Raw genomic sequence first — 15,524 nt, forward strand, 5'->3', positions numbered from 1 at the left:
GTTCAATCAGTTATGTTCAAGTTCCAAGTCCTCAAAGTTTGACACAAGAGTTAAGAAATGCGACCAGTCTCCCGGCTCCTGGGTTTATTTACGTCTCTGCTCTGTCAGATTATGTTCAGAGTGGATCGATGGTGCTCCAGCCACACTAAGGACAAATGACCCCAGCCGCCAACAATCTTTTTGCCAGAAACTACTCCTATTTAGGAAAATAATTAAGAGGTAATACTTTGGATGGGAGGCCATTTGCTATGCTTTGCTGTTCGGCACTAGCTCATCCTGGCATTTCGGTGAAGCGCCGGCCATCATCCTCATCGGCCTCCGCTTTCTCTTTCCATGACCTGATAGGGCGGGCAGTAACAGGACATGCAAAGTAGTGCCATGTCTCTATGGCAACGTGCTTGGATACATGGCTATGTGTGGTGAGGACGGACACATTGCTACAGTCTCTGCGATGAGAGTGAGCGCAACCACCAGAAAAACAGGCAATGAAAGAGAGAATGTAACAGTTAGATTTACTTGGTTGGGGGGAATTTCAACTCAAATAGGGCCAGTTTCCCAGACAAAGATGATTACCCTATTATGAAAAAAGTTTGCAGTCAGAGTGCGGTATAACTGTAGTAGGCCTATTCTGCAAATACTGCATCCAAAATAACACTTTTTTTGGAGTGACACTGCAGTTATTTTGCAATTAATGCATCCAAAATACCAGTCGACTGCAGTTACAGCACTTCAATATTTTTTTCTAAGGTTTAAACTTGTCCTGGAGTAAAAAGCACTGTTGATTGAGTGTTTAGATTCTCCATTAAAGTTTAACTGCACTCACCGATGCGTTTCCTCCGGTGCTTTAATAAGGAATGCAGAGGCCATTTTGAAGCCCAAACGAGAGTTATCTTTGGGGTGTGGTTTATTGTGGGTGTTTCTTGGGTGTGTCTTTGTCATTCAATCAGCACATACAAAACAAGGGCAGTAGTGAGTTGCGAAGTTTTGAATTTGAGGACTTCTCCCTACCTGACTGACTCACTATGTCAAGATCATCTACTAATTCAGTTCTCTGTGTAGATCAAAGCATCATTGGAAAAAGTGGGCATCTTATTTTGGACTAGACTGACTTTATGACCGAAATTATCATATTTACAGTGTATAATTAGAATTAATTTTGATACATTTTTAGAATTAATTAATTAATGTTTGACCCATATCGATAGGCTGTTTATAAGCAGATAGGTTTGTTCTAGGAGGCAGTTCTCCTTTTTAAGTATGCTTTTTGGTCAAGGGATTTGCCTAATCTGCCCAGGAAACCTGCTTTTAAAGTCTATATTAAAAGATATGACATACCATGCCCAGACAGTGGCAAACCCTATTAGCGCATCATGACATGGGTAATCATTCACTCTATAAATGTTTAAAGGGCAGCTTGAGGAACCAACTCACTCCCATATGGAATGGGAACATCTGTGCTGATGGCATCTACAAACAGATGGGGCGGAAATGATTTGTTTGTGGGGCTAAACATCAGGTAACCCACCATAGATTTGATATGATTTATTTGGATCCCCATTAGCCGACGCCAATGGCGACAGCTAGTCTTACTGGTGTCCGACACATGACAAAATACTTCACAATTTACATACATTGAAAAACATAAACATGTAGGTTGTGTGTGTGCATCTATCAGTTACACATACAGTTGAAGTCAAAAGTTTACATACAGCTTAGCCAAATACATTTAAAACTTCTTAATAAGGCTAGGCGTTCCGCTAGCGGGACAACTTCCGGTGAAACTGGAGGGTGCGCAATTCAAGTAAATAATCACAACAATTATGGATATTAAACATTTAGGTACATACAAGTGTCTTATATCGGTTAAAAGCTTAAATTCCTGTTAATCTAACTGCGTTGTCTGATTTACAATAGGCCTTACAGCGAAAGCATGCTATGCGATTGTTTGAGGATGGCGCCCCACATCAAAATATTTTTCCACCAGCACAGGTTTCATAAATTCACAAATAGCAATTAAATATTCACTTACTTAAAAAAAATCTTCCTCTGATTTGTCATCCAACGGGTCCCAACTATAACATGTAGTGTCTTTTTGTTCGATAAAAGTCTTCTTTATATCACAAAAAGTCAGTTTAGCTGGCGCCATCGATTTGAGTAATCCACTCGTTCAACATGCCAAGATAGGAATCCAAATATGTACCCCTAAACTTTTTTTCAACAAGTCAAAATACGTTTCTATTTAATCCTGAGATACCCTAAAATGTAATCAAACTATAATATTTAATACGGAATGAAGTATGTTCAATAGGAAAGCGATATTAGCAGGTGCGCGTCGTCTGTGTCCCTGTAGTAAAACTCATGTTTTGTAAGAAACAAGCCTGAAACCTTGAACAAAGACTACTGACACCCAGTGGAAGCCGTAGGAATTGCATACTGGGAGATATATTTCATTATTTCCTGATACAATCCATTGGAAGAGCATGGGCTCCGGAAATTCTGGGTGGTTTTTCTTTGGATTTTCTCCTACCAAATCTATTGTGTTATAGTCTCATACACTCAATTAGTATTTGCATTGCCTTTAAATTGTTTAACTTGGGTCAAATGTTTCGGGTAGCCTTCCACAAGCTTCCCACATTAAGTTGGGTGAATTTTGTCCCATTCCTCCTGACAGAGCTGGTGTAACTGAATCAGGTTTGTAGGCCTCCTTGCTCGCACACAATTTTCAGTTCTGCCCACAAATTATCTATAGGATTGAGGTAAGGGCTTTGTGATGGCCACTCCAATACCTTGACTTTGATGTCCTTAAGCCATTTTGCCACAACTTTGGAAGTATGCTTGGGGTAATTGTCCATTTGGAAAACCCATTTGCGACCAAGCTTAAACTTCCTGACTGATGTCTTGAGATGTTGCTTCAATATATCCACATCATTTTCCTTTCTCATGATACCATCTATTTTGTGAAGTGCACCAGTTCCTCCTGCAGCAAAGCACCCCCACAACATGATGCTGCCACCCCCGTGCTTCACGGTTGGGGTGGTGTTCTTCAGCTTGCAAGCGTCCCCCTTTTTCCTCCAAACAGAATGATGGTCATTATGGCCAAACAGTTCTATTTTTGTTTCATCAGACCAGAGGACATTTCTCCAAAAAAGTACGATCTTTGTCTCCATGTGCAGTGTCAAACCGTAGTCTGGCTTTTTTATGGTGGTTTTGGAGCAGTGGCTTCTTCCTTGCTGAGCGGCCTTTCAGGTTATGTCGATATAGGACTCATTTTACTGTCGATATAGACACTTTTGTACCTGTTTCCTCCAGCATCTTCAGAAGGTCCTTTGCTGTTGTTCTGGGATTGATTTGCACTTCAGGAGAAAAAAAACGTCTACTTCCTGAGCGGTATGACAGCTGTGTGGTCCCATGGTGTTTATACTTACGTACTATTGTTTGTATAAGTGAACGTGGTACCTTCAGGCGTTTGGAAATTGCTCCCAAGGATGACCCAGACTTGTGGAAGTCCACACATTTTTTCTGAGGTCTTGGCTGATTTCTTTAGATTTTCCCATGATGTCAAGCAAAGAGGCCTTGAAACACATCCACAGGTACACCTCCAAATAACTGAAATTATGTCAATTTGCCTATCAGAAGCTTCTAAAGCCATTACATAATTTTCTGGAATTTTCCAAGCTGTTTAAAGGCACAGTCAACTTAGTGTATGTAAACTGTGATACAGTGAATTATAAGGGAAATAATCTGACTGTAAACAATTGTTGCAACATTTACTTGTGTCATGCACAAAGTAGATGTCCTAACCAACTTGCCAAAACCGTAGTTTGTTAATTAATTAACAAGAAATTTGTGCAGTGGTTGAAAAATGAGTTTTAATGACTCCAACCTAAGTGTATGTAAACGTCCGACTTCAGCTGTACATGTAAGTACATACAAATAGCAAGTAGGTCACATAGGGGAGAGGCGTTGTGCTCTGAGGTGTTGCTTTATTTGTTTTTTGAAACCAGGTTTACTATTCACTTGCGCTATACAAGATAGAAGGGAGTTCCATACACTCATGGCTCTGTATAATACTGTACGTTTCCTTAAATTTGTTCTGGACCTCGGGACTGTGAAAAGACCCCCAGTGGCATGTATGCTGGCGTTAGTGTGTGTGTCAGTACTGTTATAATCTCCACCCGGCACAGCCAGAAGAGGACTGGCCAGCCCTCAGAGCCTGGTTCCTCTCTAGGTTTCTTCCTAGGTTCCGCCCTTTCTAGGGAGTTTTTCCTAGCCACCGTGCTTCTACATCTGCATTGCTTGCTGTTTGGGGTTTTAGGCTGGGCTTCTGTATAGCACTTTGTGACATCGGCTGATGTAAGAAGGGCTTCATAAATACATTTGATTGATTGATTGTCAGTGCTGTGTGTAAGTTGACTATGCAAACAATTTGGAATTTCCAACACATTAATGTTACTTACAAAAACAAGAAGTGACGCAGTCAGTCTTTCTTCAACACTTAGCCAAGAGAGACTGGCATGCATAGTATTAATGTTAGCCCTCTGATTATAATGAAGAGCAAGACGTGCCGCTCTTTTCTGGGCCAGCAGCAGCTTAACTAGGTCTTTCTTTGCCGCACTTGACCATATGACTGGATAATAATCAAGATAAGATTAAACTAGACTGGTCTCCCGAGTGGCAAAGCGGTCTAAGGCACTGCAGTGCTGCAGTGTCACTACAGCCTTTGGTTCGATCCCCTTGGCTGTAGTTGCCACAGCCCTATGTGGCGGTGCACAATTGGCCCAGTGTCGTCCGGGTTAGGGGAGGGTTTGGCCGGGGGAGCTTAAATTGGCTCATCGCGCTCTAGCAACTCCTTGTGGCAGGCTGGGTGCCTGTAGGCTGATTTCGGTCTTCAGTTGAACGATGTTTCCTCCCACATGTTGGTGCAGCTGGCTTCCGGGTTAAGCGAGTGGGTGTTAACCTTTTCACACATACCAACAAACGGGTGGGATCATTCTACAGTGGTCACTGCAGTGTACGCTCAAACCGGTGTGATTAGAATGCTTATTTAGAACGTCCAGTTTCAATTGATGCAACAATCAGCATTTGAGCTGTCCACATTGTTTTTTCACAGTAACATTTTGCACAAACACAGTCCTTACGAAGTTGTGACCAGTTTATTTTTTAGAAGTAGCTACAGCATTAGACAAACCGGAAAATGTAGGCTACATTTGTCCTAGCGCTAAATGAGGAAAGATTGACGTAACACCAACTGTCATATTTCTATATCTCTCAACTGACAGAAACTACAATATGAATTAGCTAATAGCAATTACTAATTATAATTAATCACGTCAAGGGTGAGCTCACCATTGATTGAAATAATTGAGTAAAACACTTTCTAGAAATCGAAAGTAATCCGACGATGGGTAGTTTGTGCGCGTTTGTTTTTTATGTATGTAGCTAGTGAGCTAAGCTGTAGCATTAGCAATGTCTTTCAAAAGGAGACAACTCACAAATGCGGAGACGTTTATAAATTCTGACACTGTGTCTGAATGAAAGTCAGGAATTATATTCTGACAGTGACGGTTACATTGAGGAGCTGCCCCCCAACCTTGTAGCCATTTAGAACGCTGAATCTGAGGACCCCTTGTCCACTTAAGAAGTCCGTCCCTTTGAAGATGCTGGTGGTTATGGAGGCATACCGACAGTGGATGAAGTACAGGAGATCTGTGGTACCTGGAAGGCCACCAGACATTTCACCCTGCCGTTTGCTTTGATGAGTCCCAGTCTGGAGTGCAAAGCCCCTTGCCATTTCTCTCTGAGGCAGAGTGGTTCAAGCTGTTTCTGACAGAGGAGCTGGTGGGAGACATTGTAGAGGAGACCAATCGTTATGCCTTGGAGCTACAGGAGAAGAGAGCCAGGAGTGAGGGGGAAACTCCCTAAATGGGTGACAACCACAATTAGTGAAATATATACCTTCCTGGTGACAGTCCTTCTCATGGGAACAGTAAAGAATACTGGAGCACAGATTCTATGTTTGCAACTCCCTTCTTTTCCATTCTCTTTTCCCAGGACCGCTTCCTAGTTCTGCTGCGAAGCCTGCATTTTGTCAACAATGCTACTGCCAACCTAAATTATCCGTTACACAAAATAAGAAATGTTCTTACCAGTCTGACATCAGCATTTGGTCGGGTCTTTGTGCCATACAAGGACCTATGCATTGATCAATATATTCCCTCCAAAAGGCACAGGTTTGGGGTCAAGTTCTTTGTCATGTGTGACGTGAAGACAGGATTTGTCCAGGAAATTATAATTTACACAGGGTCCACCACTGACATCCAACATTATGAGGGGCTTGGGGTGTCTGGTTCAACAGCTGGCAGTAAAATGGCATGACAAACGAGATGTCCATACAGCAACCATGTCGGCCACAGGGCATGTGGACCACCTGACGGGAGAGAGAAAGATCAAACCAGACTGTGTGCTTGACTATAACCTCAAAATGGGGCAGTGGATAAGGGGGACATGATAAACAGCTTTGTGGAATGCACTCAGAAAACTAACAAGTGGTATATGAAGATATTTTTCCATCTGATCGACGCTGCTGCCCTCAATGGCCACATAGTTCACCGCCAACTAACAGGTGAGATGATTACTGAACAAAGTACAGCTCACATACAAATCACATACAGTCCCATCATGCAATTATAGTGACAATATCTCACCTACCTAACCACTGCCTCATCATCCTCTCCCTTCCCTCATCCTCCCCACTCCCTCTCCACCATAGGCAAAGTAATTACCTACCAAAAGTACGGAGAGAACCTCATGCGAGAGCGGTTGGAAGAGCACCACACCCCTCAACGCCCATCCACTGGGGGCCATCCTGCTGCAGCCAATCACCTTGCACGGCATTTTCTCTGCAAAGTCCCTCAAACTGCTGCTCAAGGTAGTCGCACCCGGAGGCACTGCAAAGTCTGCCTGTCTGACACCAGGAGAGTGTAGCACCTCTGTGTTTCACCATGCTTTGGGGAGTATCATATGCTCAAGCACTATTGAGCACATCTGCAGCAATTACTGACTGACTGACYTTTACATTTTACATTTTATCTAACCAGGTAGGCCAGTTGAGAACAAGTTTTAATTTACAACTGCGACCTGGCCAAGATAAAGCAAAGCAGTGCGACAAAAAACAACACAGAGTTACACATGGGATTAACAAAAGTACAGTCAATAACACAATAGAAACATCTATATACAGTGTGTGCAAATGGAGTAAGGAGGTAAGGCAATAAATAGGCCAATAGTAGCGAAGTAATTACAATTTAGCAAATTAACACTGGAGTGATAAATGTGCAGATGATGATGTGCAAATAGAAACACTGGTGTGCAAAAGAGCAAAGAAAGTAAACAAAAACAATATGGTCATGAGTTAGGTAGTTGGATGGGCTATTTACAGATGGGCTGTGTACAGCTGCAGCAATCGGTAAGCTGCTCAGATAGCTGATGCTTGACGTTAGTGAGGGAGATATGTCTGCGATTTTTGCAATTCGTTCCAGTCATTGGCAGCAGAGACCTGGAAGGAAAGGCGACTAAAGCAGGTGTTGGCTTTGGGGATGACCAGTGAGATGTACCTGCTGGAGCGCGTGCTACGGGTGCGTGTTGTTATGGTGACCAGTGAGCTGAGATAAGGCAAAGCTTTACCTAGCAAAGACTTATAGATGACCTGGAGCCAGTGGGTCTGGTGACGAATATGTAGGGCGGGCCAGCCGACGAGAGCATACAGGTTGCAGTGGTGGGTGGTATATGGGGCTTTGGTGACAAAACGGATGGCACTGTGATAGACTGCATCCAGTTTGCTGAGTAGTGTTGGAGGCTATTTTGTAAAGGACATCACCGAAGTCGAGGATCGGTAAGTTAGTCAGTTTTACGGGAGTATGTTTGGCAGCATGAGTGAAKGAGGATTTATTTTGCGAAATAGGAAGCCGATTCTAGATTTAACTTTGGATTGGAGGGGGGTGCGGAGCTGTTGGGGTAGCCAGGAGGAAAGCATGGCCAGCCGTAGAGAAATGCTTATTGAAATTCTCGATTATCGTGGATTTATTGGTGGTGACAGTGTTTTCTAGCCTCAGTGCAGTGGGCAGCTGGGAGGAGGTGCTTTTATTCTCCATGGACTTTACAGTGGCCCAGAACTTTTTGGAGTTAGAGCTACAGGATGCAAATTTCTGTTAGGATAGCAAAGACTAGCTTTTTCAAACTGACTGTGTGTGTTGGTTCCTGACTTCCCTGAAAAGTTGCATATTGCGGGGACTATTCGATGCAAGTGCAGTACGCCACAGGATGTTTTTGTGCTGGGCGAGGGCAGTCAGGTCTGAAGTGAACCTAGGGCTATATCTGTTCTTAGTTCTACATTTTTTGAAAGGGGCATGCTTATTTCAGATGGGAGGAAAGCACTTTTAAAGAAGAACCAGGCATACTGACGGGATGAGGTCAATATCCTTCCAGGATACCCGGGCCAGGTCGATTAGAAAGGCCTGCTTGCAGAAGTGTTTTAGGGAGCGTTTGACAGTGATGAGGGGTGGTTGTTTGACCGTGGACCCATAACGGATGCAGGCAATGAGGCAGTGATCGCTGAGATCCTGATTGAAAACAGCAGAGGTGTATTTGGAGGGCAAGTTGGTCAGGATAATATCTATGAGGGTGCCTATGTTAACAGATTTAGGGTTGTACCTGRTGGGTTCCTTGATAATTTGTGTGAGATTGAGGGCATCTAGCTTAGTTTGTAGGATGGCCGGGGTGTTAAGCATATCCCAGTCTAGGTCACCTAACAGAACAAACTCTTTAGATAGATGGGGGGCAATCAATTCACATATGGTTTCCAGGGCACAGCTGGGAGCTGAGGGGGGTCTATAAGAGGCGGCAAGAGTGAGAGACTTATTTCTGGAGAGATTAATTTTAAAAATTAGAAGCTCAAAATGTTTGGGCTTAGACCTGAAAAGTATGACAGAACTTTGCAGGCTATCTCTGTAGTAGATTGCCTGACAGGTAACTTGACAGGTGACCTGCCATGATACTATGCCTTTAGAGGTGGGAGGTGGAATGGCAGTTGTTGTTCAATCACTGCATGAATATGAAATATGGGTTGTGCATATTACATTTTTTCCCTCTAGTAAAATAATTGTTCTTTGATGTTGTTCAACCACCACCAATACGACTATTACATATAGGCCTATGTTTTTTCATGCTGTGTTTTCATCCAGTAAAACTGTTAAGGAGTGTACACTAGCAACAAGAGCTGTTTTCAATCTTCAGTTACAAAGATGTCCACTTCCAGTTATGATGTTGGCAAATAATGTTCAATACTGTTTGTGTGTGTAGTTTCTAATACAATACATTAAGTAATTAGAATACAATATCAGGATATAACAAAACAATATTACTAAATATTATAATAACACTGATATAAAAATAATATATTATATTGACAAAATCACAAATATGAGTTATAACAGTAAGACGCAGTAACTGTTGCGCTCCACAAGGGGGCAGGGCAGAACAGAGCTATGATAAACAGGCCAAATGAAAACAAACCATGGTCATAAGGTCAGGGTAGCTTCAAAAGACAACGCAAAGCTAATACTGCTCAGATTAAACATATGACATATAGGAGTGGCTATAGAGTCAGCTACCATCCTCAGTAACTTTCTATCTAAGTTGTCAATGCCAGGATGTTTGTCATTATTGATCGATAACAATACTTTTTCCACCTCTCCCACACTAACTTTACAAAATTCAAACTTGCAATGCTTTTCTTTCATTATGTTTTTTTATGCATGAATACAATTGCTCACTATTCATTGTTAGCATTCCCTGCCTAAGTTTGCCCACTTTTCCAATTAAATTATCATTAAAACGTATATTTCCTGAATTTCCGCCTGACTGACGTGCTCAAAGTCAACTGCCTGTTACTCAGGCCCAGAAGCCAGAATATGCATATAATTAGCATTGGATAGAAAACACTTTGAAGTTTCTAGAAATGTTAAAATAATGTCTGAGACTATAACACAATTGATATGGCATGCAAATTCCAAAGGAAAACCAACCAGATTTGTTTTTGTTTTGAGCTCCCAGGCTCTTATAATGAAAAGCTATGGGTTCTATGTATTTCCAGCTCCCAGATTGCAATTCAAATGGCTTCCACTAGATGTCACCAGTCTTTGTTCATTGTTTCAGGCTTGTTTCTTCAAAAACGAGCAAGAATTTTCAGTTTTTGTACAAAGATTCCCAGTTCAAAATCAGTCTGTTGGCGCACAATGAAGAGGATGCGCGCTTAMTAATTTTACATTTCTATTGAACATACTTCTGTCCGTATGAAATATTATAGTTTATTTACATTTTAGGATAACTGAGGATTAAATAGAAACGTAGTTTGACTTGTTTGAACAAAGTTTACCGGTAGCTTTTCCAACTCCTTTGTCTGCATGTTGAACGAGTGGATTAGTGAAATCGATGGCACCAACAAAACGACATTTTGGGATATAAAGAAGGATTTTATCGAACAAAAATACCATTCATGTTGTAGCTGGGACCCTTGTGATTGCAAACAGAGGAAGATTTTCAAAAGTAAGTGATTTATTTAATCGCTATTTGTGATTTTATGAAGCCTGTGCTGGTTGAAAAATATTTTGATGTGGGGCGCCATCCTCAAACAATCGCATTGTATGCTTTCACTGTAAAGCCTATTGTAAATCAGACAACGCAGTTAGATTAACAAGAATTTAAGCTTTTAAATTATATAAGATACCTGTATGTTCATGAATCTTTAATATTACGATTATTATTTGAATTGCGTGCCCTCCAATTTTACCGGATGTTGTCGACTGGTGTCCCGCTGACGGGACGCCTATCCCTAATAATTGGCAACATCAAATGGTTTTGTGATGAATAAGTCATCTGATTCGATGAAAGATGGACTTGAATTCGTCTTTCTGCCCATAATTTAATCTAAAGTACTCAAGTTGCTTTCCATAATTCTTTATATCATTGATCTTTGCTTCATAATAGTTTCTTCTTTTTGTTGAGTTTAGTCACATCATTTCTCAATTTGCAGTAAGTAAGCCACTCAGATGTGCAGCCAGACTTATTAGCCACTCCTTTTGCCCCATCTCTTTCAACCGTACAGTTTTTTAATTCCTCATCAATCCATGGAGCCTTAACAGTTCTAACAGTCAGTTTCATAACAGGTGCATGTTTATCAATAATTGGAAGAAGCAATTTCATAAATTAMGTGTAGCGTCTGGATGCTCCTCATTAATAACCACATCAGACCCAAAAATATTTTTAACATCATCCACATGAGTCACAGTAAAATATTTTGTATGATCTCTTATACAATATTTTAGGCCCAGCTGTTGGAACTTTGGCTTTCCTGGATRTAGCCACTATATTGTGATCACTGCATCCAATGGGTACGGATACAGCTTTAGAATAAAGTTCAACAGTATTAGTAAAAATGTGATCTATACATGTGGATGATCTTGTTCCTGTAGTATTTGTAAACACCCTGATAGGTTGGTTAATAACCTGAACCAGATTACAGGCACTAGTTACAGTAAGAAGCCTCCTCTTGAGCGGACAGCTTGATGAAAACCAGACAATATTTAGGTCCTCAAGAAAGTAGACCTCTGTTTACATCACATACCCTATAAAGCATTACACACATATTATTTAGATACTGACTGTTAGCACTTGGTGGCCTACAGCAACACCCCAAAAGAAAAGGCTTTAGATGTGAAAAGTGAGTCTGCAACCACAACACTTGACAGAAGATCTTCTCTATGCATTACAGGGATAAAGCTCTGAATATATACAGCAACACCTCCCCCATAAGCATTTCTGTCTCTTCTATAGATGTTATATCCTTGTATTGCTACTTCTGTATCATCAAATGTATTATCTAAGTGAGTCTCAGAAATTGCTAATTTATGAATGTTTCTAAGGCTACATATATTTTATATGGGCTATTTTCAGCCCTTTCCTGGGTAGCTTATCAGAGATATACATAATACTGAAAAGAGCAAACAAAGCAAGAGAAAAAAATATACATTCAGCAGTCCATTAATCAATTGGTGTGTGTGTGTGTGTGTGCGCTGCGGGGTTGAATCTATGAACCCTTAGGCTAGGCTCTCTCATCCCTTCTAGGCTTCTGGGAGGGAGGGTGGACAATGACCCTGTCATAGTGTATGTAAGCAATGTCCCCACACGCTCTGGCAGCTTTCATGTCTGGGATCAGTTCTTTCCTCTTCTGGCGCACAGATATAAGTTCCTCTTAAGTTCTTGGCTCTTTCCAGAAGAGTTACCTTGTCCTTGAACCTCAGGAACCTGAGCACTATTGGCCTGGGCCTATCACCTGGGCCGGTGGTGGGTTTTCCAGTCCTGTTCGCGCGCTCCACATCAATCTTCCTGTGGTCCATTTTCAATTTCTCAGAGATCATTTATAGAATCCACAAGTATTTGGACAAAACACTTGAAGCTATTTTCTTGTTGTTGTAAACTGCTTGTAGGTCTCTTTTTGTTCATTTAAAAGATCCTTCACGTGTGATAGAGAGACATCACCATCCCCGACGGTACTTCTGCTGGCTTTGTTCTATGTCATGTTAGCTAGCCACGTAGGTTATGCTTTTACTCCTCGCAGTTCCAGACAGGGCAGGTCACGGGGAAGATTTAAAACATCAAACAGCAGGGATTTAGACAGCCACAAATCCGGGACATTTCACTGTCCCAGCCACAATGGCTAACTGCGTCACGGGCTGCATTCAAGAAAACCCCACTAGCTTCATATGCAGCTAGCTAGCAGCTAAGCTAGCTGCAACGCCAAATAGCTCCTCAGACCTGTCCTTGACAAGCAGACAAGCAGTTCCAGCAACTGATGCCAACTGCGTCGCGGGCTCCAAACTAAGATCTAAAATGGAACTAAGTTGAAATAGAATTGACCCCAACCCTGACTCACAGAGCACCGTTGAAGACCTCTACATCCCAAACTCTTCAGAGCAACACAATCTCACACTCAATTCGTGCAAATATGTACCAAAAAAWATTCTGCAAATTTTGTGCGTTTGTGTGGCTTAACACGTGTGAAAGTACACACATTTTTGTGCGACTTAATTCGCAGGAAAATACAATTTTCTTTGCAATTTCATTAATAGGAAAATAATTTGGGGAGTGGCAAAATTCGACCAGGAAGTGGGAAATCTGAGGTTTGTAGGTTTGCCTATCCAATATACAGTGTCTTTGGGGTCATATTGCACTTCCTAAGGCTTCAACTATAAAGGAGGGGGGAATGAGATGGAATTAAGTCAGAGGTCTGGCAAAGTGGTACGAGCTGGTCATGAGCATTCACGAGAGGTAGCTTGCGTTCCATCGCATTTCTGAAGACAAAGGAATTCTCCGGTTGGAACATTATTGAAGATTTATGATAAAAACATCCTAAAGATTGATTCTATACTTAGTTTGACATGTTTCTACGAACTGTAATATGACTTTTCGTCGGAACTTTAGCCTGGTCCTGCCAGCGCGTCGTCAGTTTGGATTGTGTACTAAATGCGCGAACAAAAGGAGGTGTTTGGACATAAATGATGGACTTTATCGAAAAAATCAAACATTTATTGTGGAACTGGGATTCCTGGGAGTGCATTCTGATGAAGTGAATATTTATAATGCTATTTCTGACTTTGTTGACTTCACAATATGGCGGATATCTCTTTGGCTTGTTTGGGCTCTGAGCGCTGTACTCAGATTATTGCATGGAGTGCTTTTTCGGTAAAGCTTTTTTGAAATCTGACACAGCGGTTGCATTAAGGAGAAGTTTATCTAAAGTTCCATGCATAACACATGTATTTTCATCAACATTTATAATGCGTATTTCTGTAAATTGATGTAGCTCTCTGCAAAATCATCGGATGTTTTAGAAGCAAAACATTACTGAACGTAACGCGCCAAAGTAAACTGATATCTTTGGATATAAATATGAACTTTATCKAACAAAACATACATGTATTGTGTAACATGAAGTCCTATGAGTGTCATCTGATGAAGATCATCAAAGNATCTTTGGATATAAATATGAACTTTATCGAACAAAACATACATGTATTGTGTAACATGAAGTCCTATGAGTGTCATCTGATGAAGATCATCAAAGGTTAGTGATTAATTTTATCTATATTTATGCTTTTTGTGACTCCTCTCTTTGGCTGGAAAAATGCGTTTTCTGTGGCTATGTACTGACCTAACATAATCGTTTGGTGTGCTTTCGTCGTAAAGCCTTTTTGAAATCTGACACGTTGGCTGGATTCACAACAAGTGTAGCTTTAATGTGGTGGTCCCGTGTGGCTCAGTTGGTAGAGCATGGCGCTTGCAACGCCAGGGTTGTGGGTTCATTCCCCACGGGGGGACCAGGATGAATATGTATGAACTTTCCAATTTGTAAGTCGCTCTGGATAAGAGCGTCAGCTAAATGACTTAAATGTAAATGTAAATGTGTATTGCATGTGTGATTTCATGGAAGTAAAATTTTTATAGTAATTTATTTGAATTTTGCGCTCTGCATTTTCACTGGATGTTGGCCATGCGGGACGCTAGCATCCCACATATACCAGAGAGGTTAAAGTCACAGCTGTGTGCAGTCCCCTCCAAGCAGACACCAAGACGGCCATGAAGGAACTTCACTGGACTATACGCAAACTGGAAACCATACATCCTGAGTCTGCATTTATTGTAGCTGGGGATTTTTAACAAAGCTAATTTGAGAACAAGTCTACCTAATTTCTTCCAGCATATTGATTGCGCTATGCGCAATACCCTCGACCCCTGCTACTCTAACTTCTGCGATGCATACAAAGCCCTCCCCCGCCCTTCTCTCATCAAATCCTACTACGACGTCATCTTGCTCTTTCCGTCTTATAGGCAGAAACTCAAACAGGATGTAGCAGTGACGAGAACCATTCAACGCTGGTCCGACAAATCGGAAGCCATGCTTCAAGATTGTGTTGAACACGCGGACTGGAATATGTTCCGGTCAGCCTCAGAGAGCAACATCGACCTATACGCTGCCTCTTTGAGTGCGTTTATAAAAAAGTGCATTGGAGATGTTGTACCCACTGTGACTATTAAAACCTACYCTAACCAGAAACCGTGGATGGACTGAAAAAGAGACAGAAGCTGTTTTTCAATCTCAAGGCCATCAGACTGCTAAACAGCAATCACTAACTCAGAGAGGTGGGAACCACCTACATTGAGACACAATCACTTGCCACTTTAGTAAATTGATCACTAGTAACTTTATACAATGCACTCTAAATAATGCCAGTTTAACTTCTAGTTGCACACAATCCCGGATCCGGGAGCACCCCCATCAGTAAAAAAGCTGACTAGCATAGCCTAGCATAGCGTCACAAGTAAATACTAGCATCTAAATATCATTAAATCACAAGTCCAAGACACCAGATGAAAGATACACATCTTGTGAATCCAGCCATCATTTCTGA

The sequence above is a fragment of the Salvelinus sp. IW2-2015 genome, linkage group LG10 (assembly GCF_002910315.2).
Source record: "Salvelinus sp. IW2-2015 linkage group LG10, ASM291031v2, whole genome shotgun sequence".
In the NCBI taxonomy this organism is placed as follows: Eukaryota; Metazoa; Chordata; class Actinopteri; order Salmoniformes; family Salmonidae; genus Salvelinus; species Salvelinus sp. IW2-2015.